Source organism: Hemicordylus capensis, chromosome 4 (genome assembly GCF_027244095.1).
Source record: "Hemicordylus capensis ecotype Gifberg chromosome 4, rHemCap1.1.pri, whole genome shotgun sequence".
NCBI lineage: Eukaryota > Metazoa > Chordata > Lepidosauria > Squamata > Cordylidae > Hemicordylus > Hemicordylus capensis.
Window position 1 is genome coordinate 152951762 of NC_069660.1, and position 12286 is coordinate 152964047.

The following is a 12286-nucleotide window of genomic DNA, read 5'->3' on the forward strand; positions in this document are numbered from 1 at the left end:
CCAGCTCCTGTGGCTGATCTGATGCAAGCTGACGTCACTTCTCCGTTATGCTGAAGATTCACATTTTGTCCAGCAGTGACTTGTATCCTCAGAGATGGCCACAGAGAAATGCAGCTGGCTTATATATATGGTTATATATTTGGTTTCTTTTCTCCAGAACAAATTTCACCATCATTCGTTGCTCTCTGCAGGAGTCTCTAATAAGCCAAGAGATATTTGCTGAGGAAAGGAAAGTTTTGACCTCTGCACTGCTTGCATTTCCCCTTCAAAAAGGCTGCATGCCTGTTATTGTAAACTAGGAACATAATGAATCTTTTGACCAAGCTGACTTTACAAACACGAGGGTTTCAGTAGAGAAGAAATAGATTTCAAAACTCAGTAGGTGGTTTTGTGGTAACCTTATTGCAAATTGCAAGCCAGAATGACTAGATTAAAAAGGGCTTTTAAAAAACAAAGGCAGCCAGCCGACCAACCAAGGGATCTTCCAGATGAGGAACTCTTAAGAGTTACCTAATGCTGCTTTTCTGCTTTCAGCAACATCTACAATTGTCAGTGGTTTTACACATCTGTGGATATAGTGCTTTTTATACAGCCCACTCTGTTCCATCCACACTAGTGAGTGTGACCTAGCAGGTCTTGCCCCTACCACAACTGTTTTTATTCCTAGGCATGCAGAGAATGTGTGCTTAACACTGCAGAATTGCAGCCTACAGTGGGTGTCTCCCACTGTTCTTCAAGTGCCTCTGCTTTTCTCAGTACTTAAATAACTCTTTATTAAATGTTTCCTGAAATGGTTTCCATTCACCACATCCACCCTTTAACTACTTGTTTCCCTGATCTCACCATTTCCTTGTTCTTTTTTAAACATTCATTAGTGCAATTACACTTAATGTTATAGCACAAATACTTTAAAAAAAATCACTAGGAGCATTCCCAGGTGGCAATTTTACTTTGGCTTCCCCACAGAAGGGCAGGTGTGCGTTCACATATCCTCAAGTCCCTGCGAGCTATCAGGGAACACTCCAGACATGATTCAGGGTTTTCCTTGCACGTTAGAGCTTGGCCCGATTTATGTCTGTGGTAGGAAAAAAATCCACTTTTTGTGCCGTGTTGTTTTGTTTTGTTTTTCAAATTTGAACTCCCAATTAATTTTGCAGGCTTTACTCTCAGTAAAGTGAGTAAAGCCTGCTGTCTGTGGAAGCGCCAGAAAATTGCTTTAACAATAATTAAAAATCAATTTGATTCCAGCTTGTGTATGATCAAGAAAGTAGTTATAATGTACTAACAACTAGAGAAAAGCCCCACGCATGCTGCCCTGTGTTCCTTGAATCAAATTATAATGCATTATTTACCAGCATTTGGCTGCTAATTCTTTTAGGGTGGGCATCACAGATCAGATGTATATTACAGACATCTCAAATTGGTGCCAATTCATTATATACAAACTTCCAAGACTTAAACACACCATCTTCCATGGCAGAGTCAAATTCTAGAAGTGTAGGAGGTGTGTCAAGTGTCCCAATGTAGGACTGGCGGAGTGGGAGGGGGGAGTTTTGCCCCTGCCCCAAACAAGCTTCTGTTCTAAATTAAGCTATTTTAGAAAGAGTTGCATAAGTTATGCTGGAGATTTCATATGACAGATTCGATTACAGAGAGCTTCTACTGGTTGGCACTTGTGACTCATGAACCTACTTCCTTCCCCAAACCCAAGAATATTTCTGCAAAGAACTGGCCCTAACATGAAGCTGTGGGAAGTGGGCCACTCCAGGCAACGGACTGTGGGCCCCTTTGGAGTGCCTGCAGAGTATGGATGTGCACCGAATTGCTTCGGTGCGCATCCAAGGAAAGGAAGGAAGGGTGTAAAGATATGAAAGGATAGAAGGAATTGGGGGTGTGATTCTAATAGAAGAAACAGCAAAAGGGGAGGGGGAGTAATTTGGTACACTACTTCAAGTAGGAAAGTGTCATGGGCTGGTACATTTTCTGCAGCTCTTATTTTCTGCAGCTCTTTGGCTTAAAAGTGAAGGATAAATATATAAATGAATGCATGTAAGAGCTTGGATAAGGAAGGCAGGCAGGCAGCCAGAAGCATAAGGATGGGGAAGAACAAGACTGACAACTGAACCGGTGTTTGATTCACTGGTATGTACCTCTGCCATGTGGAAGGAAGCTGGGTACGCACCAGTGTGTGTGCGTAGAACCTGATGTGGCTTCCTTTTTTCTGTTACATCTTTCTTCACCCAAGCTTGCAGCAAAAACGGCAAAGAGTCCTATGGCATTTGAAATAACAAATATATTGTGACACTAGCATTCATTGGTAGAAGCCCACTTCATTAGATGTGATAACATTCTAAATGTAAACCTATAAATCATGCACTAAAAACTCCCAGCCAACAAGTCTTGGTAAACAGAGGACCTGGCTTCCGGCCTGTTATGCTTCAGACCTGAAAATGCAAGACAGATCCATTTTATTTTGAGCCAGCAGTGGTTTCTAATTATAATCCCTCAACCATACAAACAAGCAGTAGAAAAAGCATATACTGTACAGTATTTTTTTTAGATCCGTGATTTGCAAACTGTGTTCCGGGGAACTCAACGTGGCCTCGGAAATTTATCAGGGGTTCCCCAATTAGACCAGTCAGGCAAGCTTCCCTGAATGGCAGTACTCACCCACTACTGATCTTTCCCTGAAATCCGCAGTCACAAGAGAGCACTGGGTGTGCTCTGGGTCACAGTCAAATAATGCAGAGCAATGGTGAGGTCCAGCACACCTAACCGCTGCTCTGCACAAACAGTGTGTGCCCTAGAAAATGCTCCAGAATGCTCTGCAATGCACAAGGCCCCATAAGACCACAGCAGAGGTTCCGCCGTGTCCACATGTTCTGAAGGTATAAAGTTTAAAAATACGGTTTTAGATCACAGCACAGAGGTGGATTTGTACAAAAGGGGATCAATGTAGCCAAGTCTGATTCCTTGCAAGATTACCCACTGCTCTGTCCTGCTCTGTCCTGAGCTTTGCTGGCTTATTTATAGTTGATCCTGGAAGCGTGAAGTGGGAAGGTTAGGAAAGCTCTAGCCTGGAATGTTTAGAACGCCTCTCTCTGTCCAAGCCCTTCCCTTGAGTCGACTGGAGGCAACAGCTGAGATGGAGTACAAATGTCCCGGCAACATCATCAGCCAAGCTGACGTCACCACCATGCGGGAGCAGTCTGTTCTTTCAGCCTTGGTTGTTATCATCACCCAACTGAAAACACACACCCCTCCATTACTTCCATCCACCCATTACTTCATGGGAGCTGCAATGGAGCCAAAAAAAAAGAGCAGAAGATTTTAGTGGAGTATGTGTGTTTTGATGGAGGGTGGGGGGAGCAGCTGCAGGCTCCAGGAGAACAAGGTCAGTTTGTTTTCCCTGAAGAGGCCAAACCCGAAAACACAACAGCAAATGGATCTTAGCAATGGTGCAATTGTTACCACGAGGTTGTTATGTGTGTGTGTGTGTGTGTGTGTGTGTGCACATTATAGCCTCTTATTCTCTGGTCACTTTCCCCTCCTCCATCACTCTTCCTTCTATAATGCCATGCTTCCTCTCTTGAAACCAGGCCAGTTACAAAATGTTCATAGACCAATCATGTTCCTGCTGGTAATACTGACAAATCTACACTTTACCTTGTGTGACCCAGAATACACTCTTGATTTTGAAATAAAACACTGATAAATGAGCCCATGTTAAACAATATCAACCCCTCTTGAAAAGAAAAGAGGCCATATCAACTTTTGCATATATAACAAAGAAGCCATAAATGCCCTAATACCTGGTTCTTGGGGAATGTTCACATGAAAAGCAAAATGCCACCACTGCAATACACTTGTAAAAACTACATTATATAGAATGTACAACTGCATTCTTTTCTATACTTTCTTGTACTTTAACAATGGTGCATGTGTACTTAACTGATGTGCAAAATGTGTACTTAAACTGATGCCCATTTTTTCACCAATAGTGCTCCAGCAGCTTACAATAGCACAAATGTAAAAAACCAGCATATACTTGCATTAAAAATACAACAGTTTCTACAATTAATAAAACAATATACCAAAACAATGGCAAAACATTGATTTATTTCATAACCACATAAAGTTTGGCAAAAAACTATCAACTTGATTGAAGAAGTCTGTTAGACTTCACTAGGAAAGACATTCCACAGCACCAGTGCCACTGCTGAAAAGTCTCCTACATGGGCATAGTGCCTATTGGGCAAGCAGGGACAAATGTCCCTGGGCCCAAGGGGCCCCCAAGCAGACCACCCCTGCCCTGCCCCCCCCGCCCTTGCCCTGCTGTCACTTCTTATCTTTGCGCCGCCACTCTTGCCCTTGTGGCGTCAGGGCCATGTGACATCCATAGTCTAACTGCACGAGAGCGCAGTTCAGCTGGTCAGCAAGAGAGAGAGAGAGGCACACTGGACGGCCGGAGAGGAGGGGGCCAGCCCAGCCACAGCGCCAGCGGCCGCAGCACGGGGGCAAAGATAAGCAGCGGCGGGGCAGGGGCAAGGGCAGGTACGGTAGTGGGGAGATGTTTGTCGCCCGCCCCTTGCGTCTGATGTCAGATGCAGGGGGGCATGCAATAGGGGCCCACCCTACAACAATTTTGTCCCTGGGCCCACGGGGGTCTCGCTATGCCCCTGGTCTCCTATAAGTGCTTTTAAAAAGTATTATTCTATTAGTATTCAATTATTTCAGTTTCAGCATCAATGTTTATTAGGCACAGTAAGCTATCTGTATTTAGAAAATGCTGACATATAAAATTCCATTTTTTCTGAACACCTGCAGGATTATCACTTAAACATCATCATCATCATCATCATCATTATTATTTACATTTATATCCCACTCTTCCTTCAAAGAGCCCAGAGTGGTGTACTACATACTTAGGTTTCTCCTCACAACAACCCTGTGAAGTAGGTTAGGCTGAGAGAGAAGTGACTGGCCCAGAGTCACCCAGCAAGTATCCTGACTGAATGGGGATTTGAACTTGGGTCTCCCTGATCCTAGTCCAGCACTCTAACCACTATACCACAAGGTATGATAAATCAGGAACCCTGACAAGCTCAGTTTAAAACCCCAAACAAGTTTCTAGCCCTTATAAAAAGTTGAAAAAAACAACAACACACAATACCAATGAGCTGACAAGAGCTGACAATCCTCAGATTGACAAAGAACCCCAAAAGCAATCAGCTGGTGGGGAAAAAACTTGGGGAGTTATTTATTGGGAGGAAGGGTGTAGCTATAATTGAGCGGATAGATTCAAAGAACCTGGGGTCTCCAGCTCCTGAGGGCCCCCCAGATCCTCCCCTCCCTATTTTCTTCATTATCTCCCTCACTCCGAGGGGCTGCCAGAGGTGAACACGAGCCCCCTCTCCCCTAGCTACGCCCTTGATTGGGAGCATTTGTTAGTAACAAACCCCACTGAAAATGACCTGATAAAACAATGCTACTCATACAATAGCAAGGAACAAAGGGAGGAGAGTTGAAGGCACAGAGAGATAATTTGTTGCCCAACATGTCTCAAATATTGTAATTCTTTGTTGGTACAACTCTAATTCAGCTCTTTCAAGGAGAAACCAGAACTGTCTTTCATACCAGCTCAAAACAACCTAGTTACAGTGCAGTACTCAAAATGTGTTGGGCAATAAAGTATTTTTTTTCAGCATCTTGAGGTTCTGCTTTTGTTCCTGTATTTGGTTCTGTCTCCCCCACTCTCATCATAAAATAACAAGGCACAATACTGAATAAGCAATCACCTAATAATCATATAGCAGTTTTAATAGTTGACATCCTAACAAAACTCTTGTGTAACAAGCGAAGTTGCACAAACTCAAGATTGCATAGTTGCAACTGTGCTTTTGTGAGAGCTGGTCTTGTGGTAGCAAACATGAATTGTCCCCTTTGCTAAGCAGGGTCCATCTTGCTTTGCATTTGAATGGGAGGCTACATGTGTGAGTAGGGCCTTCCCCTAAGGGGATGGGGCTGCTCTGGGAATAGCATATGCAGGCTTGCATGCAGAAGGTTCCAAGTTCCCTCCCTGGCATCTCCAAGATAGGGCTGAGAGCGACTCCTGCCTGGAACCTTGGAGAGGCCGCTACCAGTCTGTGTAGAATCAGTACTGAGCTAGATGGACCATTGGTCTATCTCGGTAGAAGGCAGCTTCCTATGTTCCTAAAGTTCCCTTTAAAATAAATGAAGCATGTCAGAGGTTGCATAACTTCTTGTGTTGTGTTTGCAATAGCACAACTCTCAGTCTGGAATGCAAGATCCAGATTTAGCACAAGTAACTACTAGTGCAAAAGCTTTATGCTTGTGCAACATTATTCTGCAAGTGCTTCATCATTAGTCAGGATGTCAGTGAATGTACTTTACAGTTTTTATACTATATGCACATTTATCTATCTATCGCCAGGGTCCTTCCATCAAGCTCATCTATCCAGATAACGTAAGCAGAATCCATTCAAAGAATCTCAGTCATTTGCAAATACAAACAAGTACATGTGACAAAGGCTTTTTCACAAAATATGAGATAAATGACACTGGATGCTTACATACTCTCATGCCAGCCTCCTCCTCGGATCTATTTTCTCTAACTCGTTTTAAGAAGCTTTTGGGGAGAGTAACCCATGATAACTGCAGACAAAACACTTGAATTTTTGCTCAAAGTTCTATGCTAACAATAAAACATCTGTTCTTGGAGCCTGGCAGCTGGACTAAAATAAAATGACGTCCGCATTAATTATCCTCTGTAAGAGGGAAACAGGAGGACAAACCACAGATTTCTTCAGCACTAACAAACCAAACCCTTGTGACAGCTTACGCAGATGCATCAAATATACCACCAGTTGTATTCCAACAACAAATCAACTCTGGGGCAGTATAAGAAAATTAAATCATAGGCAGATTTTTATCTATATCTATATCTTTATCACTGAAATTATATCACATTAAAATGATTACTCAAGGCAATTAATAATTTCTGTGGATGTCAGTTGGGCTCTTTCACATGGACAAACTTACTTGCCTTACATAACTTTCCTCCACCTTCTGAGGTTCAGCAAGCCCAGTTAGAAGGCAAAGTATCACCAATCTGCCCCAATAGGCCTTTCCTAAGGGCCAGCACTACTATAGCTCTTCTAGGTATAACATCAAGTGCCAATCAGAGCCTTGCAGGTTCTGCCCAATCTGTAGGCTAGGAAGGAGCAATCACACTGTCCTACATAAGAAGTCTAAGTTTCTTTGCTTGGAGAAACCCTTCCCAATCCCACTGCAATGCACAGGAAGTCCTACTCCTAAAATGTAGGGCTGCAGAACTTTGGTCCTCCAACTGTTTTTGAAATAGAGCTCCCATCATCCCCAGTCATATTAGTCAATAGTCAGAGATGATGGGAGTTGCAGACCAGCATCTATAGGAGTGCTGATATTGTGCTGCCCTGCTAAAAAGCATAGCTTAACTATGGGTTGAATAACTGGAGTTAACTTTGGTAAGCAGTGAAGAGGCCATGTGGCTGTTTCACTACACACACAGCTTGCAGTTCTGAGTCAACATTTATTGTGTCTGTGCATGGTGAAGCAGTTACCCTGCCTCTTCAACAAATATTGACCTAATTCTCACTGGCGTGACAAACCAATATTTAGCCTATGCCATTTCAGAGTGCCAGTGTGTGTGTCACATGACTGAATGCTCCTCCATAGTGGAACATTCAGTCATGTGACACACACCACACACACACACACACTCCATCCATCCAGAAAACTAACATGTCAGAGAAAAGGCTTTTCTGTGTAGATAGAGGAAATTCTGAAGAATATTCAGTTTTGTAAGCCCAAACCCCTGCCCTGCACCTTCTGATACTGCCCAGACAGGGCTTTATCACTTCCGGGAGAATGAGGCCACTGAGGTCAACCCCAAAACATTTAGTCCACATCCTGCCAGTTTGCTCATGGTGTATCATGAGTGCTAGCCACACTCATAGCACCTTGGGCAACCCTACCCCATCCATGTTTAGTTTTTCAGTCTTGCAGAGTTGTGGGGCTTGTTCAGAATTGCAAAGTCTAATGGCCTCCTCAGTCATTGCCCCCAGGCTTTGGAATGCTCTCCTGCTGGAATCTCCGCAGTCTCCTTGACAATTTTTAGGGGGGAAATCAAGACATGGCTCTTCACCCAGGCTTTTGAATGAAAGTATTGTTTTTACTGCTGCTGCTTTGTGTTCAATACATTATTTTAAAATTGGCTATTAACATTTAAAATAGATTATATTTATATTTATATTATCTGTACTTTTGTATTTTAATTATGTATTGTTTTAATTTTTGAGATCATCCGTACCTTTGTATTTTAATTATGCATTGTTTTAATTATATTGTAAACCGCTTTGAGATAATTTTAATTAAAAGCAGTATATAAATCGATCGAGTGATCAATCAACAGGCCTTACTATTTCCTGCCTTCCTCAGCGATGCCCACAAGAAGAGCCCAGAGCAAACGGTCAGTAATTTGCTGCCTTGCTACCAGTGCTCTTCTCCTTCTCCAGTTCTGAGATCCCACTGAAGTCTCTCAGGCCTTCTTCTTCAGTCTTCTTCCCTCTCTCCAGGTCTTTCCCTCTAGCCATTTTTCCAGCCTAGCAGGGGCATATGGAGCTCACCAGTGGCTGGGGAACAAGGTCCCATCAGTAGCTTCCCCACTATTGTGGATTGTGTGTGCTAATGCATGCATGCAAACCACACCCTTGCATCAACATCAGATACAGGGGGCATGACCAGTACCATGGAGGGGGCCACTCAGCCCCACTGTGGAGTTTCGCCAGTTCATTGAATCGCTGGCAGGGAGCTCCTTTCTCTGCCTCTTTGCCAAGCACAGAAAGGAGCTCCCTGCCAGTGATTCAAAGAACCACTGACTGGTGAGACTCCACAGCAGGGCTGAGTGGCCTTTCCCCGGTGCTGGACACACCCTCTGCATCTGACGCAAGGGGGATGCAAGGGGGCGTGGCTGCTACCCAGAAGAGGGACCATTGAGACCCTCTCCCGGTCCTCCCCAGTCAGCGTGTAGTTGAACACTAGGATAAATAGTCTTTATCAGTGCCCATTTCAGTGATATTCTAGATTCCAGTGCCTTCAACAAGGCTCTCTCTTCCTTGCTGAAGTTAATCTTTCTTTTATTTTCTTATGTGTTTCTTTAAACACATAAGAACCCCTCCCCCTTTTATTCTGTTTCTCTTCTTGCACTTCTCATTGGGTATTTGGCTCTTGGGAAAGGCCAAACTTTGAGGCTTATGAATATAAAAGATTGTCTATAATAAGGAAGCTTGTGGCTTGACCATTTTGCATGGGAATGAAACATATTTTGTCAGACCTGGATGGCACTGAATGAAATTAGCATGCAATTGAGAATATAGACAATAAATGGCAGTTTGGAGCATGGTATAAAGGGACATTTCTTGAATGCATAATCAAGGCTGTCTTCATCTAGCAAACAGCTGTTCAGAATAGAAGGGATAATTACAATGAGGCCAGGATCCAAAGCCCACTGTCAAAGTCAATGGATAGAGAGGCTCCTATAGTCTTCAAACAGCTTTGAATAATCAGGATTTTATTTCCATATTGAGAACCACTGAGTATTTTGCTAATGGAAGAAACAAGAGTAGAACTGCAACCAAAATGTCACAGTTTATGTACATTATTCCTATCCCTTTTTGTTGTATTTCCCCTCAGGAAAAAGAAGAGGAGTGGGACAAAGAATATTTTCCTTCTGATCCTCTCTTGCACTCACACTTTCAGCCAAGGAGATCCATGTGCAGAAGCAACCTTCTACCTGCTGGCTTGGGAACTGTGGGCCTAAGTCTAGACACACTGCACTGCTCTGCTGTCAATGAAATATGCCTCTGTGTGTGTGCATGCACATCTGAACATGCCTTCAACTGAAAGCAATGCAATGTGTACAGAATGCCCCTGAGCTTGGCTGCACTTTTGGAAGAGTATCCCATTTATCCCAGTGTCCTTTACACCATGAGGGATGATCTTTTACACACTTTGTAGTTCAAAGGAGACTAGGGGTGGAGGAGAGTTGGGCTTAGCAAATTTGTGTAGGAGGGAGGGCCCATATTTTCTGAGGACAGTTTTTTTTGGGGGGGAAAGAACTTTGGAATTTGATAATATACTTAATGATCATATTTTGATGCCAGAAAATACACTGCCCCTCAAACACAACTTTCTGGATGTCATAATCCAATACACAGGAGCAAAGTTATGCAGACCTCTTCCCCAGAAAGGCAAACTGTAGGCTAGTTCACACAATGAGGCTGTTCACATGAGCAGCCCTAGCCGGCTTGCACAGCCCTGTCCGGGTAGGGCTGCTCGTGTGGAGCACCGGGATCAGGGCTGATCCTGGTGCTGCCCCACTGGGTAGCCTGAGTTTTGTCCTTGGGCTATTACAGCGGTAGAAGGGCACAAGCATGCCCTTCTAACCTGGTACCTGGCTGTGTGCGTGCTGGGGCTGCCTGCAGTCTGAGCAAGACATACAGCCAGGCACCTAGAACACCCAGCTTGCAGGGAAATCCCCCAGTGCACTGCACTTCTTGTACAATGCAGTGAGGGATTTCTGGTGGCCCAACTTCATTTCCCCAGCCACCGGATGACCGCGCTGCCGGGAGCAGCATGCCTAGCGTAGGCGCGTGAGCCACGCGGTCCAGTGCAAAGTGAAGATTGTCTGGGGGGAAGGTAAGAACGATCCTGCTTTCCCCCACTCCACCCTACCCACCCCATTCACAGGTCGTGTGAATGACCTTAATCAGTAATTGGGTAGGAAATGCTTCCTACCCAAATTTGGGAGCTGTACATGCTCCCATGTTGTGATTGTGTAGGAGTAAAAGGCAAGGTAGGAAGCAAAGGAAATGATCATGTGCCAGGTTTGTGCTGGCTAGAAGGGCTCTGTCCTATGCAGCATCTGTACCCACATTTTTAATGAGGTAGGAGGGAAAGTCCTCCTACCCAGCAGGAGCCTCACAGATGGTCACTTCTCCACCTTCTACCTTGCTTTTTTACTTCATGTTCACAAAATGGGAGCATGCACAACTCCTGATGCTTACAGAGTGAACTAGCTTTGTATTTACCAGGGGGGGAAGTCCATTTGGGAGGTAAACTCCAGGATTAGTTGCCATTTCTCATTACACACTAGCAACTTTACAAACATGAGAAAACAAGTATTGTAAATACAGGGATCTACAAATTTAGGCTCAGCTCACTAGCCAGCCATTATTTGTGGTGGCCACCAATCCCCTCTCTTCCTTCAGATACCTTTCTAGTACACAGGCAGAAGGCTTAGGAGAGAAGCGGGTCTTCTGTCATTTGAACTTGGATATGGAGATGGTAAGAAACAGTGGGAGCTCTCTCCTACTGCTCAGAGAATTCTTGCTTTTAAAACGCCCCCTCAGAAATGGCAGTGGAAATGAGACCTCTGACTGAGGAGATCTGTGTGCTGCTGGGTGTCCTGCTCACCAGAAAGCTGGGGGCACCCACTAATGGTGAGTGGATTTGTAGAAGCCTGTATAAGTAGATATAGTGGATGGCATGTTTTAAGTTAGGGTAGGCAGTTGTAATAAACTTGAATGAATTGTGAGGAAGAACAAAACACACACTCTCTCTCTCTTTACACCATATGTGCAGAATTGCAAGCCTTTTTACTCTGAAACTCTCTTTGGAGCCTTGATTACATGCACAGTCCTATTTTTGTTTTTTATGTCCAAAATCTGGAAGTCAGTCACGTGGCTTGGAGGGTTATTGGGGGGCATAGGTGTGATTTGGGGTTGTAGGCTGAGACATTAAGCTCAGGCCAAATTTTATTTTGGTCTCTTCATAGATGGTCTGTTTAATGCGAATGCTGACGTAAACCTTTAAGAAGCGGGTTGTTATCCATACTTCATGTCTAAGTGATTGTTCTTGGTGGGGGAATAAGAATGCATTTTTGATGAGGTTTCCCCCCCTTCTAATTTAAGAAAGGCTCTGGCCTCGGATCAGATCTGCAAGTATTTCAGGGCCTTGATGGACAATGACAAGTATTATACCTCTTCCCTCCCTCCTCCTCCTGTTCCAGTCACAGTGATGACATCATGGATTGATCTGAAGGATAGGGCGGAGATGAGTTTAATAAGTTAAGTCCCCCAAAGTCAGATTAGAGAAGAGTTCGTAAATTGGAAGCAGGATTTTTTAATCCACAGCAGTTGAGCGGAGGCAGGGAAGGAAGAATAAT

General features: G+C 44.0%; 1 protein-coding gene and 1 long non-coding RNA gene across 9 annotated transcripts in view; both read right to left on the minus strand.

Annotated features, from left to right (window-relative positions):
* Positions 1-2981, minus strand: part of LOC128325192 (uncharacterized) — a 35538-nt gene extending 32557 nt beyond the window's left edge. Inside the window, exons 1-2 of the long non-coding RNA XR_008307302.1 lie at positions 2671-2981; positions 2151-2270 (exon numbers count right to left, since the gene is read on the minus strand). This is a non-coding gene — a long non-coding RNA (uncharacterized LOC128325192). The remainder of the gene's footprint in view (positions 1-2150; positions 2271-2670) is intronic.
* Positions 1-12286, minus strand: part of RGSL1 (regulator of G protein signaling like 1) — a 218724-nt gene that overhangs the window by 137547 nt on the left and 68891 nt on the right. The window lies entirely within an intron of this gene.